General features: G+C 31.3%; 1 long non-coding RNA gene across 1 annotated transcript; it reads left to right on the top strand.

The window, feature by feature from the left end:
* Positions 1-1,865: 1,865 nt before the first annotated feature.
* On the top strand, positions 1,866-8,994 carry LOC143055424 (uncharacterized). The gene is made up of 2 exons (XR_012972027.1): positions 1,866-1,940; positions 5,260-8,994. It is a non-coding gene; the product is annotated as an uncharacterized LOC143055424 (long non-coding RNA).
* The last annotated feature ends 13,100 nt before the right edge of the window (positions 8,995-22,094 follow it).

The raw sequence follows: 22,094 nt of genomic DNA, 5'->3' as shown, positions 1-22,094 counted from the left end.
GTAAGTGCGATTTTTCTCAATTTCATCATTTTTTTGTTCGAAAATTTAGAATAATCCTGTTTAGTTCATAAAAAATTTCAATATGCAAGTGTATATTATTGTGATTATAACCCTGTCACTATTTTCACAATAATAAAAACAGCAATAATTTCTGAATTTATAGTAGTTTTTTGACACGTAGTGATTTACTTTCAATTAAGCATGCCAAGACAAAAATCGTAGAACACACAATTATATATTTCTACAATTAAGATTCAAAGAAATACTTGTACCCATAATAACTTAGTCCGTTTTGTGAAATTGCTTCACTCATGCAATTAGAGGATTTTTTTTATGTTTTCTTTTTAGTTATATCACTTCCCATGTGAACAATTATTGTTCCCATGGGAAAACATATTGTTCCCAAGGGAAAAATTATTGTTCCCAAGGGAAAAATTATTGTTCCCATGGGAAAAATTATTGTTCCCATGGGAAAAAATATCGTTCCCATGGGAAAAAATATTGTTCCCATGGGAAAAGTATTTTCCCATGGGAAGAAAAGGAGTTCCCTTGGGAAGAAAAGTTCCCTTGGGAAATTTAGAACTTCCCATGGGAACAAACAATTGACTTATGTTCCCATGGGAACTTTAAAGTTCCTATGGGAACTCTAAACTTCCCATGGGAAAAGTATTTTTTCCCATGGGAACTTTCAATGTTCCCATGGGAAATTCTAATATTCCCATGGGAATTATCAAATTTCCCATGGGAAATGTACTTTTAATCAGCTGCAGTGACAAGAGTGACAACAGTGACAAGTTGGGACATATGGCATTTTTTTAATTTTTCAATAATCTATCACTGGACAAAATTTTTTTTTGATATCTTGTAAACCGACAAAGTCAGATTTGCCGATACCGGAATGGCAAATTTGTCCCGCACAGTGTTGATTGATAGCATTTTAATTTTTTAAGTTGTACCAACTTCTCCTTTTGAATTAAAAAGTAAAACTTATCTCAAATCTATTATTAATGTAATGTAAGCTAGTTTTGACACCCTACTTTCGTTAAATTGTTTTGTCTTTTTGATGTTGGTTTTGGATAGATAGATAGATAGTTTATTAACGTGTCACCATTACTATTAGGAACTGAGACAAATAAATTAATCATATTGATCTACATAAGGAAACGCATGTATAAAAAGTAAAAACACTACAGTATAAACGCAGGAATTGGACAGTTGATTTCTATTTATTTGATGTCTTTTAGGTTTTGATTTTGTAATTTGTAGAGAGATTTTACTATTTGAATTTTCATTTGGAATTCATAATTATTTTCATTATTTTTTTATTATTTTACTCTCTACTACGCATTTTAGTAGAGACACTCTTAGATAATTTTTCATAAAACGTTATATTTTATCTTGATTGTTTAAGTTGTGTGGTATTGTAAAATCTTCAAATTTTAACATTTACTGCAAAAAGTTATTATATATTTGCAACTTATTTTTCAATTCGCTAAAAGTCATTTCCCCCCTTATAGTGTAGAATCGGAACACGCATCTTTAATGAATTACAACTACCATGTATGCAGTGTATATATACCTCATAAATATCTAAATGAATACAAAAATTTCAAAAAATATTTCGAAAATTGAAATGTAACCCTGAATAATATTCTATACTCGTGAATACAACCAGACAGGTCATCATTGATTCACTTCATATTGTATGTTAGTTTATTTATGTGCACTCACATACAAAAGTGTCGGATTTTCTCTTTTAAACCATGAAATTGTGTTTTGACTGGATTTTATGATCACAATAAAATGTTGTTTGAAATACCCGCGCCATTATAACTTTATTGTCTACAGGAAGTAGCTATCATGTGACCATATTTACCTTCCTTGTTGTGGCGACGGTTTTTATTTTGTAACCATTTTGACGCCTTTTCGTGATTTTTAAGGTATGATGATCCATACATAATCCATTTTAATCATTCCATTGTTAAATGTGACTGTCTTCATCATATTTACTAAAGCATACCAGTTTGTAATGTAAAATTAATACGGAATTGAATAACGCCTACATTACACACACATTTAACGTGTTCAGAGATCTAGATTTGCCATAGCTAATCTGTACTATAGCTAGATAATATGATATTTACCAACTATCTATAATTATTTATTTTACTTCAGAAAGAATCAATGGGTCACCCTCAGGCCCTTTTTTGAAAAAAATTGCCCTTTTAAAAGAGTGATATGCAACCACTTCAACATTATAAACTAATATGAGAAACTCATTAATATGAAAGTGCAACCAATTTTAAATTAATAATAGTTTGTAAGGTAGAACTATTCGGTCTTATAATGATCGAATTGACCTTTATGTACTAAAATAGAGAGACCGGTCATATCAACTGCATACCAAAAAGTAAAAAAAAAACAATACCGAACTCCAAAGAACTCACTGCTTTCGTTTGTTGTTAAGTTGGAATGGTAATAGTTTATTCAGACTAATTTCAGTTAAAACACACACAATGTCTACCATGCAAACCATGCATAACCTTGAACTTCAGCTTTATTGCAAAATTTCCTAATGGCCAGATTAGGTTATTTATCAATGGATCTATTTCAAATGATTTACTTGCTTGTAAAAATAAATCCCTCGATACGCGTACATTTTTGGCTACAAAATCAAAATACGATGATTGTGTGCATTTTCGGACCTAAAAGCCTCCATCTAGGATACGAATGGTCTGTTACAAAGATTTGCTATCGATATTATTGAATCCCTAGACACAATAACGTTCTGGATTTTTGATGGCGGATACAGTAAAATATGCTAAAAAAGGTTAAGAACTATTGAAAATCAACAGTGTTTTTAAAAATAATCAAGACATCGTCATATTTAAAATGATGTGTAAAATTTAAGTTATTTTGTAATATCATACCAATTTCTTTGTTTTGTTTGTTGTATCATGGCCTGATTAAAAAAAAAACATTCAAAATCTTAGGACCAATTTTGACCATTCGTGAACTTACACCCTATTAAAGAATGTGAAACTTTACTTTTATAATAAAAAAGTAGTGAGTCATAAAGATTTAGAACTTAACATGTTAGATTGGTAAGCATATCTCAACTGGTTTAGTTTGCAGTTTGATGGTCAATTCAATTACTGTGAACGTGTGTGTGCAAAGAGAGATGCAAAAGAGGGACAAACGATACCAGAGGGACGAAAGATACCAGAGGGACGAAAGATACCAGAGGGACGAAAGATACCAGAGGGACGAAAGATACCAGAGGGACAGTTAAATTAATCCATTTTCAGATAAACAGAATATAATTATAAATGATAAAGGTAGTCAGATTAGGGAACTTAAAAACAAATGTTATTGTGACCTCTTTAGAATGATATTCTAGAAAGCGGGTGCTTAATGGTCGTTATTTTTATTCTTTCAGCCATATTTTCTTTATTTCATTATTTCGCCCATCAATGTATAATTCGTTGCCATATCCAGACCCTGAAGTGTAATACATATTGTTTTAAAAAAATCGATCATTCCAGAACTTGTTCAAACTGAACTTTTAATAAAGAATAAGAAACACTGATTTATATATTAATATTGTTTATACACAAACAAGATTTATTTGAGTTTGTCGGATAATATTTTTAATTTTAGATTTAGAGTTGCTACACCAGTCTTGATAATCTGATAATAAATAGATCTTACAATTTTAATGCGTTTTTTGATCGGGTTTCATTACTACATATTTGACATAGATAATCTACTACTTGAGTATTTATACAAAATAAACTCTTTGTTGGCATTTAACTGTACTAATTGCGATGCACAGATGCGCATTTTGACCATAAATGCCTCTTCAGTGATGAACAAAGCTATATATTTGAAAGTTCCATATCTTATTAAACATGTCGAACAAATGAAAAAAAAAAAAACCCAAAAAATACAACATATAAGTATCGTAATTGATTACTGGTCTAGCAGTTCATTAGCCGAGTATTCTACCTAGTTTGAGCAATAAAATATGTGGTCCAAATTTCTTTTCAAAAACTTATTAAACAAAAGAAGAGCTTAAAAAAGAAAAAATAATAATGAATGGCCCAAAAACCCGACAAACAACCTGAGCCATAAATAAGTTAGTAATGACTTCTGAATTAATATTATTCATTATTTGTGTTGAAAGTTTGGACCAATGTTTAACCAAAAGTTTGTTTTGCGTAATCCATTTTAGCTGCAACCCCTGCAGCAGATAATAACTGTGTCTACGAATCTATTATAATTATTGACTCCTTTTTGGTTATTTGACATAATAGATCGTAGATTGCAGCTTAAGATTTCCTTAAGATTAAATGTCGTTAAAAGCACACAGTTTTGACAATACTTATACATCCATATTGTGGGTTATGGAGCCGTCGATGTTCACTTATAAAACAATCATTTGTTCCCTAGCACTTGGGCCTTCGGAATAGATCAATTTAAGAACCTTTCATTTTTTTATTATTATAAAATGATGACAGAAAAGGCAATATATTTGGCAAAAATAAATCATGTCCTTCGCTCTTAACGCTAGCATAACATTTTCAATAAGTGTCGACTGAAGGGAAACAACCCAAACAAATAAGTCGGTAATATTGGGACAATAACGGAAGTGTTCAATAACATATATTGAGTAATCCACGAAAATGAACGTAGATAACAAAATGTTCCCGGTTTATGTCCGAATCGGGCGATATTTCTAAAAGAATTAAGGAAAAAGGTGTTAAGTAAAAGCAACTTTTTAAATATAATTTATTAAAAAATGGTATTATTAATTTTAGAATTCCACATTTCTTTTACCGTATGTAAGGTAACCCTACATATATCTAAATATAGTCTTAGACAGCAGAAAATCAACGTGGGTAATTTGCATAACTAGGTCAGTAGTCCCACTAATTAACGACATTGTATACACTGATAATATCGTTAGTTATTTACATATTTGATGAAAAAAACCAACAACACCATAGATAATCTACAGAAATCAAGTTTGCACATATAACAACTACTGGACAAAACAAAAAAGGCCCGTGGTAGTGGGTAACAACAACACCCGTGGCATATTTTTTTAACGACCTATCATTATCCAATCGAAATCCGTGAACTATGACAAGCCGAACATAATCATCCAAATGAAAAAAATATATCATGTTCACATTTTGTTAAGTTACAACTACAGTGTCACCCATTTGTAAAATTCAAGACTCATTTGTTTTTTAGAATGGCGAGTAATTGGACTGTTTGTGGTTTATGTAATTACCGAAACATCAACAAAGCATCAGTAGTGTGGTGTTCAGAATGTGACGAGGGACTTTGTGGCGAGTGTAGAGAGCACCATGGTGCATCAAAATCAACTAGGAACCATGACACTATGTCAATTACAGAATATCAGAAGCTACCAACAAATGTGTTAGAGATAACACAAACATGTCAAAAACACAAAGAACACTATCAAGCATTCTGTAAGAAACATGATTGCCCGTGCTGTAGGAGGTGTGTTATTGAGACACACAATGATTGTAATGATTTGACAGCAATAGAGGACATCGTCAAAAATGTCAAGTCATCGAATGCGTGGTTAGAGGTAGAGCAAACATTGGTCCAAATGTTGAAAAATGTACAAAGAATTCGTAACGATCGCACAGAAAATTTAAAATGTCTACAGGATCAGAGGGTAGAGATTGAACGTGATATAAACCAAACCCGGAAAATGATCAACGACCACTTAGACAAAATACATGACAAAACAATTAAAGAATTATATGCTAATGAAGAAAATGAAAGTAAGAGAATAAAGCTGTTGTTGTGTGAGATTGAAGACATTGAAAAGGGAATTTCTGACCTCCAAGGTAACCAAAATAACATAAGGCAACATGCATCAGAACTTCAAACATTTTTAGCATTAAAGCACATTGAAAAAGAGGTTTCTGATAAAGCAGAATGTATTCAGTCCGTCCTTAAGAACGAGGACATGAAGATAAAAACACTGGCTTTGGAGGTTAACAAAGACGTACAAAACATTGACAGGGCTGATTGTTTTGGGTCCGTTAGTGTTGAGTCGAAGTCGTTCAAAGTTGTTATTGACAGTTACAAAAACAAACAAGCTCAGATGATGGTACCTATTGTAATTTCCAAATGCATTGATGATATCGTACTAAGCAACAAAATGGAAATAAATTTGAAATCTTCTGGGAATGTAAGGGGTTGCGCAATTCTGCCAAATGGGCAGATGATGTTTTCTGATAATGAGGGTATAAAAACAATCGCGTTGAAAGACAACTGTTCGCACGATTTAGACATCGCACTAAATACAACCGCATTTGATATGGCGTATATTGAAGGAGAACATACCATAGCCGTTACCACTGGTTATTCTGGAAAATCAATTCATATTATTGACGTCAACAGAACGAGAAAGAGATCTATAAAAACTAGTGCAAATCCATATGGTATAGCACTGAAGAAAAATACCCTGGTATACTGTAAGGAAGGTAAAGGGATAATGGAAGTGCAATTGAATGGTGAATCAGAAAAGACACTTGTTTGCCTTGATATGCCATCTTTTTCGTATGTTGCTGTGTATGGTGACAATATGTATTATACAAATAAAGACAACCATTCTGTAACATGCTATGATATCCTTGGAAATTTAAAATGGACATTTAAGAATACAAAAAACCTGCGATATCCACAGGGTATAGCTGTAGACAACAATGGAAACGTGTATGTGGCCAGTATGGATACAAACAGCGTTGTCATCATTACGCTTAATGGAAAGCGTTGCAAGACAATATTATCCTCTCGTGATGGCCTTAGTAAGCCGCGTGCAATGCATTTCGAACCAACAAGTAACAAGTTTTTAGTTGCCAATGAAACTAAATTTGCATTTCTATTTGATGTTTCCTAAAATAACTACTGTGAACTTTAAACTCAGAACCTTTTTGTTAAAGAAATTATTCATGGGGGCTCGAATTATTTCTATTCTTATAGGACAATTACGGTAATTCTCTTGGAACGAAGTGCTCTAGGTGGAAGCAAATATTTGCCGTTTTCATAAATAAACGCACTATTAAATTGGCGTTAAAGAACGGAGCAACCTGAATTAGTGACATGCTTAAACTATTTACAATGACGTATTGAGATATTTTAAATTGTACAGCTAGCTAAACCTCTCTGTTGTTTGACAGTTGCATAAAATGTTATTATATCGACAACGATAAATGAATACACCAGCCGTACACATTGTCGGCTTCCCTATGAAAACGAACTATGCTTATCACAAAATTTCACTTATCAGCAGGATTAAACTTACTGAGCAACACCAATCACGTCCAGAGCATCTGACACCACTCCTAGTGTTTGTTCTAACTTTATTATACATGTTGTTTTTTATGAAATGTTGTTTGTCTTTTCGTCGTGTGTCGTTCTTTCCCTACAGTATTCATTTTGTTGTTGACTAATGAGTTTGAATTTACCAACTTGTAAGGTAAAATATTCTACTTTATCACAAAGAAACTGAATATCTACTCCTGCACTATTTAGTGGATGTTTACTTATTTCTTTACAGAAATGCATTGTAAAAACTTCGATGTTGTTTCAAATGTAACATATAGTTTCAACTGATGTAACAATATAGAAAACAAGAACTATCTTAAAAAAAAATATCCGACGTATTTAAATTTGAATATATGTTTAAAACTATCATTTCGATAACCTTCAAAAGCACAATGACTTAATGATGCAGCACCTCTTTAATTAAATCTCCATCTGAATGTAACTACATTGCAGTGCACTAACCTGCATAGTTTGACACAATTTGTCCTTGGTGGCAACGCCCGTTCACTACCTTCATCTTGTGAACAAGAATGTTCTAACTATCTCAAAATCAATGAATTACCAACAAAAGAACGTTAAAAATTGTTTTGTGAATATTCCGATTATATTTAAATAAGTGATTTACCATTTAAATAACGTGTTCTCTGTTTTTGTTCAGTATTCTCGGTTCTCGTATCTTTCTGTTTACATTCACCAAAACCCCGCGGAAATCTCAATCGCGAAGGTGCGTTCTAAAAGTCATGTACGTTCGTACAACAAAGTAAACATTAAAAATTATTATAATTGTCCCGAATAAACAGCTGTCATGGATGCAAAGAGCTATTGGAGAAACAATTATTTTAATAAAAATATAAATCTTTGTAAGATCTAGTTCAAATATTTACTTGCTTTCCATCACGATATAATTAACGAGACGTTTTTTTCAAACACACCCAAATCACCCACCATGACAGCATTTTGTCCAATCACAGAAAGGATTTTCGAGCATGCGTATTCTGTTGCCATAGTTAAGCGTCCTTAAGTTCAAAGGGCATAAACCGAAACTATGCCGACTACGTCAGAAAAACCTAGGCATCATCATTGTATATACATATTAGTATTGTTTTACAATGTGTATTGTCTCTTACATTAACTTTTCCCGATGTATAACATGTATCAGCTGCAGTGATATCATATTCGAATCCCCGCGCTATAATAACGTAATGGTGTTGGAAGTCGTTAGCGTCTGACTATGTTGCCTTCATTCCTTCCTCTAGCTCTTGTGGTGACGTTTACTTTTTAAAATGTTCACGATTGGTTGACTTATATTTTGCTATAGGTGATAACAATAATATTTAACAAATTTATTTAATTCATTGTAACGCAACATTCGGCTGTCTTAATTTGTCTAAAACACTTGTGTATTGATTGTTTGACACGATGTATATATTTGTATAACAATGTACAAGAGTTAATACAACATCCATTGTTTTTCTATGATTATATACGTTAATCCATTATGGAAATTAAAGTATCTAGTGGTATTCCTCATTGACAATTGTATTTGATGTATACTTGTATTGCCTGGAGTTACCATGTATCAAATGTTGTTTTAAATATGTATAAAGCTTATCATAGATACCAGGACTAAATTTTGTATATACGCCAGACGCGCATTTCGTCTACAACAGACTCATCAGTGATGCTCGAATCCCAAAAAGTTAAAAAGGCCAAATAAAGTACGAAGTTGAAGGGCATTAAGGAGCAAAATTCATAAAAGTTTTGCCAAATCCAGATAAGGTATTCTACCTCAACTGCGGTACTACAATACATCAATATATTGAAATTTGTAACTAATCATGGTAAATATTATCAAATCTGATCTACCAAAAAAAAAACCGATGGTTTGATTATGTTAGACATTTTAAATATCTCTATCGAGTGTCCGCGTTTTGCAATACTTTTGGTCCTTTTTTGTTTATTAGTTCTTTCTCTTGTTTAACGCTTTGGCTGTAGAATATTCTGATCTAGAAGATCATTGAAAATACCAAAACGTTCGAAGCACGTATCAGTTACTGCAATAAAGAGATCATTAGTATTTTAAGACACAACCAAGCTTTTCATTATTTAACACATGGCAATCCAACATTCTAGATGATAAAGATAATCAACAAAATGGGGTATGTTATGAACATATAACAAAGTAAAAATCTTGTTTAATATACAAAAAATGTAAATAAGCCATGTGAATATGCGTACTTTGAAAAAGTAATATTGCCATACACGTTTAAAAGTGAATGACATCATTAACCTGAACATCAGACACATAAAGAGATCAATAAAATCAAATTCAGATTTATATGGAATAACATCACTTTAAAATAATCTACTGTAAAAGAGAAATGCGGATAATAGGAATTGACAAAATTTAACCGAAAAGTCACTTGTTCTTTCCTCTACATAATAACATGCCTGTACCTAGTCATGCATATGACAGTTCCATTCGTTTAATTTGTTTGAGCGTTTTATTTTGCTATTTGATTATGGACCTATCGTATTGAATTCTCCTCGGAGTTCAGTATCGTTGTGATTTCATTTGTTTTGTTAGCCACAATATACCACAGTATTCTTATGTTGCAGTACATGGTGACCATCTTTGTTATACAAACATACATAACAACCATGCAACATGTTATGATTTACTTGGAAATCTAAATATAAGGATACAAAAACATGAAATATCCACAGGGTATATCAGTAGACAGCATTGATAAACGTATATGTGACCTGTTTTTCCTCTCAGAAGGTCACTGATAATAAGTGTGGTTGTTATAAACCCTGATTGAAAACATTGTAGACAAATATTATCCGCTAGTGATGATCTTATCTTTCCACCTGCGTTACTTTTCGATCGAAAGAGACAAACATACATGATCATTACTGTCCATCAATATTTTTTTAAATATGTGTAGTTATACCATTCAAATGTTTAGTCCCTCCCTCTTGGTGAAATCGAACGCAGTAACATGGACAGTTTAGATTGGATTTGATATATTGACACCTTCCCAGAAGTAACGCGTTTATATAGTACGTGTATAGTACAACTAGTTTATATTATTATACGCGTTTACACAAAAGAATCATTTCAGCAGATACATGTATAGATACGGGTCTATTTTAACAATAAACGCGTATAAACGACAATATACGCGTTTTAAACAACAATATACGCGTATAAGTTGGTTTACAGCCTTATATACAACACAAATTGGTGTTATCTTTCGTCAAAAAATTAGGGGAAATCAAATGTTATGTTAATACTACTTTTTGTTATAAGACAATCTATTTGTTCTGAAAGTTCATGTTTTTTTTTACCAATGATTAAGAAGAAATATAACGTTGTTGTTCAACCTTATTATACGAAGATGTCATTTATAAACGAAATTTTAGCGTTAAGAATATGTTTTATTAAAATTTATGTATCAAGATTTCAATAGAAACATAGTAAATTCTTAACCATGAGACAGATATTGAAATAATAGTCTAATAACTAATCGAAGAATTCAGATGTGGACAATCACTCATCTAAAGAGTATCTGTATAAATTGATCACCTGTTGAAAAAAAATTATCCTTATGTATTTACAAATTGTACAGATAAACAGATGTTAGTATGCCCATTATCCATGATATGAAAAACAAAATTCTAGCTAGGAAAACGTTCCCGTTGTGAAGCTTAACTTGGAAAACCCGATTGTTACTTGGATCACATGCATTGCGATACTTTTTTTTCAATAACACCACTCCTTTCGAGTTCATGATACTTAGATGAAGCTTTCAAATTGTAATATGACCCTTCAAACATTTGGGTGAACTGATGCTTGGTATCATCTTTTCTTTGTTTTTTATTTCATAAAGTTTGCATAGGCTTTCAACTTGTTTCTTTTCATCAAATATTTACATTACTATTTGTTATCATTATGGTTTTCTAGCTCGCATCATCTCTAATTTGATTCGTTTTTGATACCGTATTATTTATCGTGGTCTGTGCACCTTGTATAAAGTTGCTCGTATGCAACATACTTTATATTTCCTTAGTGTATCCTTAAAAATATTGTTAGGATATTGATACATTGTTTTTTTTGTTTGTTTTTTATTCTTTACAAATGTTGTCGTGTTTTGTAAGTATACAATGATAACAGATCTAGATAAACAAGAAACATACACATTCTAGTCATGAAGAATACGTATATAACTATTTAGTAAAATTAAACGTTTTACCGTCAATTTTCAAAGTAAATAGTTTATTCATTGTTAAATATCCTTGCAAATAAACTCATCATATATACCAGGATTAAATTTAGTGTTTACGCCAGACGCGGGTTTCGTCTACAAAAGACTCATTAGTGACGCTCGAATTCCACAAAGTTAAAAAAAAAATAAAAATAAAGTACGAATTTGAAGAGCATTGAAGACCAAAATTCCTCAAAGTTTTGCAAAAAAAAGCTAAGGTATCTATTCCTGAGGTAGAAAAGTCTTAATATTTCAAAAATTCTAACCAAAATTTTGCAAACAGTTAATTTATAAATATTACCGTATCAATGATAACTGGTTTTGTAAAAGTCCCTCTCGCCATCATGTATACCAAGCCAAATAAACCACAGTACGACCACTTATGATTATTGCATGAGACGAAACATTTTCTATGTTCTTTTACTTTACAAATGTACTTATCTAAAGCTACTGATTTTGAAGACAGTTAACAGAATATGATATTATAACTCAGTCAGTCAAAATCAGCTGCAATATATTTATCCGTAATAAGAACATAACAGCAATGTACGTTGTAGTCTGAACCGTTTGATCGTGTCAACGTCTGAAATCACGTTAAAAATGATAAAATATTTGTACAATATACCCTTACATTCGAAAAAAAAATCCATTAAAAAACCTGCATGACTGTTATATGCGTCTAGTAAGAATTATTTTCCTATGAAAATGTGGGTTACAAATGATTTTAATTCTAATATACCTATTTTCGTCAACCAGTATAATCACAGTATATCTACTTTTACAAACGCATTAAAATGCACAAAATGGGCTGTTCGTGTCACGCCCCCTTTAAACGACCTACTTTATATTCGATTACAAAAAAAATAATATTTTCTTATATTGTTAAAAATAAATTGAACTGATTAATATTTTGTTATTTTTGTCACGCGGAAACAACAACGTAATCAGCTTGGAATGAGTAAAAACGATGATGTATGCTGCAACAAAATGTGTTTATTTTATTTATTCTGCATTTTTTGTGCAATGTCGATGTCATCGTGGAACACTTTTCCGTAATCAGGGTTGAAAATTAGTTTGAAATGTGTGTTACAATTTTATAAGACTATCAATGTATAAATTAAAAGCTGTATAAAAACATTAGAAGATCAATTTCAAAAAAAAATATAAACTTTTTGTATTCGGCACAAACAGTTTCTCACCCTCATACAGTATAGATCTATCGAAAATTTTATCACGGTGTTGTTTACAAAATGAAAGAAGCAAGTCATTTTATAATCATAATGTACGCCAAATACAAATTTTGAATACAAAACCTGAATCTAGAATATTCCCCAACAAAAAGTAAACGATACAATCAAGATACTTTGCTTCATATTTTAAAAGCTGTCAGCCAATTTGATAAAAATAATATTGGAATTTTGGTATCTTTATTGTATGACAGTGACGTCATGTTATATATTCATGCACTTACGGTTCGTTTTACGTCTAAAAAGTGTATTTAGACTGCGACGAATTAACATAACATAGGGCGCATCCATGATGAAAAATGGTTAAAACATTGGGTCTTAATACATTTCTTTAAGGTTTATGACCCCTTCTATAGCCATTTTTGTACGAATTTTTCAAACTTCAATTGTATCAAAACTACAGATGTAATGAATAATAGCGATAGGCCATTTTGCACATATGCCAAAGGGAAACTTGATGCAAAGTATTATTGTTTATTGTTTCATTGCATTTAATAGAAAAAGAGTACTTTGTGGCAAATAAACCAATATTTTTATAGAAAATCTATAGCCTTTAATACAGAGATTTTTGTTATAAAATTTGAAACATAGATTACTCACTTGCTTTTCTATGATGTGTCAGAGTTTTTGTTTTACAAAAAGTTCTAAGCAACCTGTAAATTCCAAAACGCCTCGTGCTGAGTCACTAAAGTCGAGTACGCCCTAAAAGGTGTACTTGATTTGGTCCATGTTTATATTTGTTTTAACCAATAGCTACATTGATAAACTCGTTTTAAGGAAATCAATACTAGCAATGCATGCAATAATCTTATATCTATCAGTCATGAAATTGCCAAATATGAGGGTAAAAAGATAAATGCTGTGGATTTTCTATAAAATTTCCATATTTTTAGCATTGAATCAACACAAGGGTACATAATCCTTAAAACTTGCATTTCACGAAAAAAAAAAGTACGAGGTGATATGAGGAAGTCATCAGAACATTTGTAACATTGATGTAGTACTTAACTTTTTTAAAACAAGTAGTCATAAACAGATTCCAAAATATGTGAAATTATTTCATCTTTCGTACTTCAGCTCTTGAATGGGTTAAACTTTTTCCGTTTCCTATTTGAATTATACAAGAGAAACCATACCTTTCATTACTATTCAAAATGTGGAGTGAATATAAAAGAACTGCAAATTTAAATACTTAGTATATCTTTTGTATATCGGTATAGATTAAATACTTACCTTTCTTTGTCAATGATTTGTTAAATCAATGTGTTCTTTGCTTGTTACGTCATTCTGTATACGATGAAACGAACAACAAGTTGATAACATTACTTACAGACAATCAACGAATCGCGGAAATTATAACTTTAATAGAAATAAAAACAAAATACAATTATCTTATGCTGGTTTGTTTTGCCTCTTTCTGATGTAATAATCGTACAATCTTAAATGTTTTCAAACATTAAACTCATTCTTTAAAATACCCGCGCTTTTGTAACTTTATCAAGTTCAGGAAGTAGTTCTGAAATCAATATAGTTATCATGTGACCATGTTCTTATGACATTGTTTATGACCTTAGACGACTGATTGGCAATTATAAAGGTATTATAATCTTCAAGTAAATTTTTAAAGTTTTAATATCATTTTGTTACACTTAATATAAAACCCTTTTAAATCGATTGAATCGTTACAAACACAGCATTAATTAGCCTTACCATGTGTGTGTGTGTATATGTGTGTACAGATAGTTTTTATGACTAACGTGTTATCTAACTAGGTTATACATTTTCTATAGATTTTGTATGATTAAATATATAGTTTATTATGAATGTCCTTACAATTATGGTCTTTGTTTGCTTGTAATTTTTTAAACAAACAATAGTATCAACGGTTGGTTTATAAGCTGTATTAGAGGTCGGTCTTTTACAAACGTATCAACCGTATCGTATACGTTGACGTATCCGCATCTGCAGATATATCAAAAAATATTATGTGAATCCGAGCTTATTATAAGAGCATTTGCATTAATCAAGTATTTGTTGGCGTATCCGTATCGGCGTATCGTATAAAACGTTTATGAGGAAAGGATAAATTAAGTCAAGTAGGTCCCGATGAAAATATTTTATAATGCATTTAATTTTAATTGAGATCGGGGTTAAGTCATTATTGTAAACAAATCTGTTCGATACGTATACGTCGATCCGTGCACGTATCTTGATACGTGAATAATGCAAATACTCTATTAAGACCATGCTTCATTTAAGGTTCATTTGGACCCTTCGTCTAAAATGGCCGTATTTTCACCTTAAAATTTACTCTGAGTGCAGACAAACCTGTACATCTGGAAAAGTTTTAAGGCATAGCATGCCCTAGATAAATACATTTCAAATATGTTTTATGTTTTAGAAAAATAAAAACTTATCCGGATTTTGCAGTGCACTTTTTTCATTCATCCAGAAGGTACCAAAATAAACTAAGTTGAGCAAGAGGTTTGAAATCTTCCCCACAGGTAATATTTGAAATGAGCTATTTTGTTTGGCATGGACAATAGATGGACAAACGATACCTGACAATAATTGGTGATTTAAACTGTGTACCGGAGTGGACCATATCAAGCAAATCTCAACTGTTTGTTAATTTTATCATCTTCTGAAAAAAAGTGCACTGCAAAATCCAGTTAAGTTATGAATTTTCTGAATCATACAATGCATTTGAATAATAGTTATCTAGGGCATGCTATTCCTTAAATCTTGTCTATATGCACAGGTTTGTCTGTACTCAGATTAAATTTTGAAGTGAAAATGCAGCCATTTTAGCTAAAAGATCCACATGAACCTTAGAAAAAAACTAATTGGAATCTCTTCACAACAATCAAACATACACGTTCAATATTTGTCAAAGTGGTGTTTTGTAAAAAAAAATATAAGGCGTTCTAGAAACAACTTTTACATGCCCTTAAAAAGGAGCCAATGTAGGGCAGGTACACAAATATCGTACACAATCCTTTAACAATCTAGTTAAAAAAATATTTCAAGATCTTACATGAATAAACAAAAAAAAATTAATTAAATGTACTAATTATATATATGTAAGGAACTTTGAATATTGTTCATTTGCGATTTTATCATAAAGGTTATAGAAAAGTACTGAGTATCACTCTATTTGTCAAATAACCATTTGGTTCAACGTGAGCACAAGTTCATACACTAACAGACGATTTTACCGTATTCACTCCTATCATGCCAGTTAACTGTTCCAACTTTCCGGAATATCTTTAAACGTTGGGTTACATATTCCACAAAAACTCGATATTTCCTAATTGTTTTGTAAATTTCTGCATTAGAAATTAATCAGTCGCCCATTTGCATTATTGAAAGTACATAAAGTAAAGCTCGGGTTCACATACTGTTTTTTGGTATATCTGTAGATGCGGATACGTAAACGTATATGATACGGTTGATACGTCTTTAAATGACCGACCTCTAATATAATATAAAAATATAACATAGACTAATTCATTTAATCACAATCTTTTCATTTAAATATATATGAGATAATAATGAATATGATAGAACATGAACATTCATGTTCATAGCTGCCTGTCAAACTATAATTACCAGGCTTCTCACAAAAGAAATCATAGTTACTCAATTTTATTACGGCACAATATATACACAAGACAAACAGATATATTTCACAGCACAGGACAAACACTCGACTATACCACTGACAGTCACATATAACATGTAAAGTTATTGTTAAAGAGCAACTATAGCGTCTAGCCATTAGAAATGATAAATATATTCATCCAAACAGCTCGAATAAACACATGAGCTAGCCACAGTATACACAAGCACATCTTATAAATAAGTACATAAAATACATTAAAATTCATAACTAACACATTTGTATGCGGCGGGTGGGAGGGTAAATAATTTCAATGAAAAATTTCAAATGTACCGCGAATCCCGAAACAAAGAAATATATAAGAGCGTCCTGTACCCAGGTAACAAATTGACCAATCAAAATAAGGAATACTCGGAACAATTTCTTCCGAGTAAATGTAAACAGTGATTCACGTGGTAATTGTCCATTTTTATAAAATCAAAAATTACACAATTACCAGGCTGCTCACAAAAGAAATCAAAGTTACTCAATTTTATTACGGCACAATATATACACAAGACAAACAGATATATTTCACAGCACAGGACAAACACTCGACTATACCACTGACAGTCACATATAACATTAAAGTTAATGTTAAAGAGCAAATATAGCGTCTAGCCATTAGAAATTATAAATATATTCATCCAAACAGCTCGAATAAACACATGAGCTAGCCGCCAAGCCAACGGCCGCCAAAAAATAAACAAACAACTGTGTTGAACAAAGAATCAAGCAGATTAATTTTAACTATCATATAAACAATACACAATTTAAGCTTGTTAATCTAGCATGCAAGAAATAATATCAAGCAAAAACTAAATAATTAAAGCAAGCAAGGAAGAAACAATATCAACCCTGAACATAAACTTTTCTCCATACAAGAAACAATATCTCATATGAAAAGAAACAGCACCCAACAGTGTGAACAATACTCACTGAAAAGAGTCCCTTACCTGCAATATAAAATAAAAATATTAGTACATATTAATATAAATAAACCTAACTACATCTTAACCAAACAATCTTAAATAATACCAATACATATTAAGGAAAATAAAATAAAAATAATCCAAATTTTTAGTATGGAAGAAATAATATCGACCATAAACTAAAAAAAAAAAACCCAAAGGAAGTATGGTAGAAACATGAAATTCAACCATATCTAATCCTTTAACTCCACTTGAGAAATTCATCTCAAATGACAAGTCAACCTATCTAAATTAAATGAGCAACCCTTTTTTTAAAATATAAACCTAACTGCCTTGTACCTTCACAATTGAGATGTAAACCACCATCGTTATAAGAAAAGAGCTCCACCTTTGGCTTTCCACATTTCAAAAAATATTTATACGAATGAATGAATTCGACTTCATAACTCAAACATAAATTTAACAAAGCCATATTAACATCCTTTATCTTCTGACCAGTTTCCTCAAAATCAACAGGACGAGGAAGAATACCAGACAAAGCAATAACCATAGAAGGAAACAACAACTTGGCGGTAGAAATTAAATTACAATAGGCAGACTTAAACTGATCAATAGATAAAATATGAATATCATTGGTACCACAATGAATAACTAAACATTTATAACCTTCATAAATACTCCCCTTGTTCTTGTTAAACTGATAGGATATTTCTCCAATGGAAGCCCCCCGAAACGCATAAACATCCGCATTCTCAAGCTTCACATATTTTGCGATTGAGTCTGACACTATCAGAAAAGTTCCTGGTTCTACAAAGAAACGATTTAAATTAGTAACCTAACAAGGAGACACTCTTCGACATCATTTGCGAAACTTGCAGTTTCTGTTCCAAAGTAAATTCTAAATACTTGTTATAAGCATCACTATGCCAATCTCCATGAAGTTGAATTAATTATGTAGAAACCTCAGCATCAAAAGCTAATGTTGCCCCCCTCTTCTAAAACTATGAGTAGAGTAAAATAAAGAGTTACGACCTGTTTTTTGTATTAAATATCGAAGCTTATTTTGATACTCTTTATAAGTAATGGGTAGAATGCGCCCCATTTTAACTTTACAAAATGCAGGATCCTTTTTAACCGCAGGAATAGCTTTGATCATATTCTTGTATGCATTAACCGGACATAAAATACTCCCCTGAATACTAGAAATGGGAATTCTCAACTTTCTTTGTCCAAACTGAATTGTTTCAGACCATTTCAAAATAATTATTAAAACATCATTCTCAATAATAATATCCCCTCTACATAATTGCTTATTTTCATCAAATTCTTTTTCTGAATTTGGAACAAGATAAGATTTTCTACTCATCATAAAAAAGGCTAACAAAAACAAACTCCAGAAAGTTTTATCCTGGGTGTCATTTAAATCCATAAACTCATAAATTTGTTTTAAAATCAAAGGAGTTATAGGAAGCGCTTTCCTTGGTAAATAAGGATTTAATCTCTGTAAACCTTTCAATGTAAGTTTTAACGAAAAACTTTGTAAATAAGGAAACTCCAAATCATTGTATAAATGCAATAATCTTATTCCATTTAAATAATTTTTAATAGAATTCACCGATTTAAAAGACCTGCTCAAAAATTGAGCTTACAAACACACAGTATTCAAAGATGCTGGTAAAAATTTAAAACCAAAATAAATACAAAATGTTAAAAAAGTCCTCCACTGAACTTTAATGTTTTCAAAAGTGCCATGCGCAAAGGCTGACTTGCACGATGTCTGTTGATCCACTTTCAACAAATTCAGCTGTAAATCTACAATAAATTACCAATCATGAGTAAACTGAAAAAGACCTGAATAGACAAATTTCTCAAAACATTTACCTAATCTCACAACAGGCAATTCATAAAATAAGTCTTCAAATCTTGAATCAGAATGCCATCTTGACAAAATATCTGCTGTTCTATTTTCAACTCCAGGAAAATGAACAGCCTTAATTTCAAAATTATACTTTGCAGCATAAAACAAAATTTCTCTTAAACAACATTGCATATATGCATCTCTAGTACAATCAGAGTTCAAAACCAACACAGTAGATTGATTATCACATCTCACTAAAATCTTTCTATTTACAAAATGAATGTACACTCCATACTTCAACACAAATCATCAAAGCAATCAATTCAAATTGATTTATATGTAAATTCAAATCCATCAAAAAGGAAGGAAATTGAACATGAAAAAACTCTCTTTTTTTCAAGAAACCAACCTCCACATCCACTCAAAGTAGCATCCATCTCCAATATTTCATCTGGCTGAGACCAATCCTCTAAAGCCATCATAGAAACACCATTGTAAGACTTTAAAAAATGATACCACCAAAATAATCTTTTCTTATATACAAAGGAATAATATGGTCACATTTGTCATCTGGTAAACTACGAAGCCAAGTAAGCAACCTAGAAACAAAAAGCCTTCCTGGTCTTACACAGTTAGATACAAAATGTAATTTACCTAACAATGACTGTAACTGTTTAACTGTAGCAACCAGTAAATTTAACCAAGTCTTTACCAACAATAAAATCTCTTCCACTCTCTCAGTTGTTACAGAAATTGTAAGTTCCGAAGTGTCCAATTTCACTCCTAAAAATGTCATAACCGTACTTGGAGAGCTCGCCTTCTCCACTGATTCTTCAAGACCACAACTGTCTAAAAGTCTACCTAATAAATCAAATACAACATTTGCATCTTCTGATTTTTCTGCTCCAGCAAAATCATCTAAATAATTTAATAATAAATAACCAGACTGCTTCATCATGTAAACTACAGATGAAGTCACTCTCTGGCAAATATGAGCTGATGACCTAAGTCACATACTTAAAACTCTATCTACAAAAATGTGATTTTTCCAATGAAATCCAACAAAATTAATATCTCCAGGATCAATTGGAATTTGGCGATAAGCCCGCTTCAAGTCCCTCTTAAAAATACCACAATTTCTACCTTTTAACTTAATAAGATTAACAAAATCATCTACAGATGGATAAGTCAAATTAACTGACTCACCCAAATAAATATCTTTATCAATACCTGTATTAATACAATTTTCAGAAGGAAAACTTAAATCTAGTATTACCCTTCTTTCACCTGGTGTACTCTTTGGAACTGAATTTAAAGGAGATAACACTAATGAAGAATATATAAAAGGGTTCACTTCTAAAGGCCCAATAACCGCTTTATATTCTAACTCCTTTTTCAAATACTTCAAAATGAAATCTGGAAAATCTCTGGCCCCGCTATGATTACGCGGCTTTTTGATATCTACTATATCACCTGCTGTATAACCAATAGGAAAACCAAATTCTAATAAGTCACACAAAATGTGATCATTATAATCAACTAACATAGATCTAAAAAAATCTATTTTTAACTTTAAAAAAACTGGTATTTTACAACCTTGATAATTCGATAAACCTGACAATTTAATTTCTCTCTGAATATCCACAAAATACTGCAAATCTAAAGAATTAACATTCAAATCACAAATTAAACACTTTTTGTGTTTATGACAAAATTCATCAATTTTTAAATTCAAAGCTGATTGAACTGATAAAGATTTATTTACCACCCTTTTACTAGAAATTCTATAATTGTCATTATTAACTGTACAAGTATCAAATTTAGAAACCTCTATTGACTTAGAGAATTCACCTTTATCAATCAGCATTTTATCCTTATTTGAATCTAACCGTAACCATTCAGGATAAAAAGTATCTATCACTTTTGAATTAAAATTCCCAATGCTATTAACAGCTTTTTCTAATTCTAGTCATGGCATATGAGGACAAGCCGATGAACTCTCTGGATGTTTCATTTTAGCCTTATCCTCCCTTAAACATGTGGCACAAATGTGCTGGACAAATCTACTTTTGCCTGCAATATCCAAATTATGTCCATCCTTCGAAATATTACATTTATTTCTCTGATACAAAGGACAATACCAAACTTTTCTATCAAAATTCTTTTCAGACGATTTATCTGAATATTTACTTGCTGTTTTATTCAACACTTTCTTTCCTATTAACATTCTAACCTCTAACAGCTTTACCCATGCTGCATAAAAATTTAACAGTACAGACCATTCAAATTCACTGGCATAATAACAAATTTTGTTCAATAATGATAATCTACCTTCTCTTTCTTTTTTACTAATTTTACAATGCCTTATAATTTCTAGTTCTCCAGCACAAAACTGACTCATAGTTAGCTGTCTAAACTCCACAGCCTTTCTATTTGTAAACTCATATTTAAGCTCAGATTGAGGCCAGTTCATCTTAATTTTAACTTTATCATGGGGTCTATCTTTGATACCTGATCTGACCTTCTTTTTCTTATGCTTATTTTTCTTTTTATGTGTAGTTTCACTATCAGAATCAGAACTAGACAAAACATTTTGCTCTGACCCACTACCCGTACTACTATCAGAACTTGAACTACTACTTATAGAAGAATCAGACTCTGAGTTAGACTCTGTGGCTAGCATTTGTTTCATATGTTTATCTACAATTTTCTTAGTCTTTGTATCTTTTCTCAAATGTTTAATATTTAAAT

Source organism: Mytilus galloprovincialis, chromosome 12, assembly GCF_965363235.1.
Source record: "Mytilus galloprovincialis chromosome 12, xbMytGall1.hap1.1, whole genome shotgun sequence".
Taxonomy (NCBI): domain Eukaryota; kingdom Metazoa; phylum Mollusca; class Bivalvia; order Mytilida; family Mytilidae; genus Mytilus; species Mytilus galloprovincialis.
The sequence above is the reverse complement of the archived record's forward strand: the minus strand, read 5'-3'. Positions and strand labels throughout refer to the sequence as shown.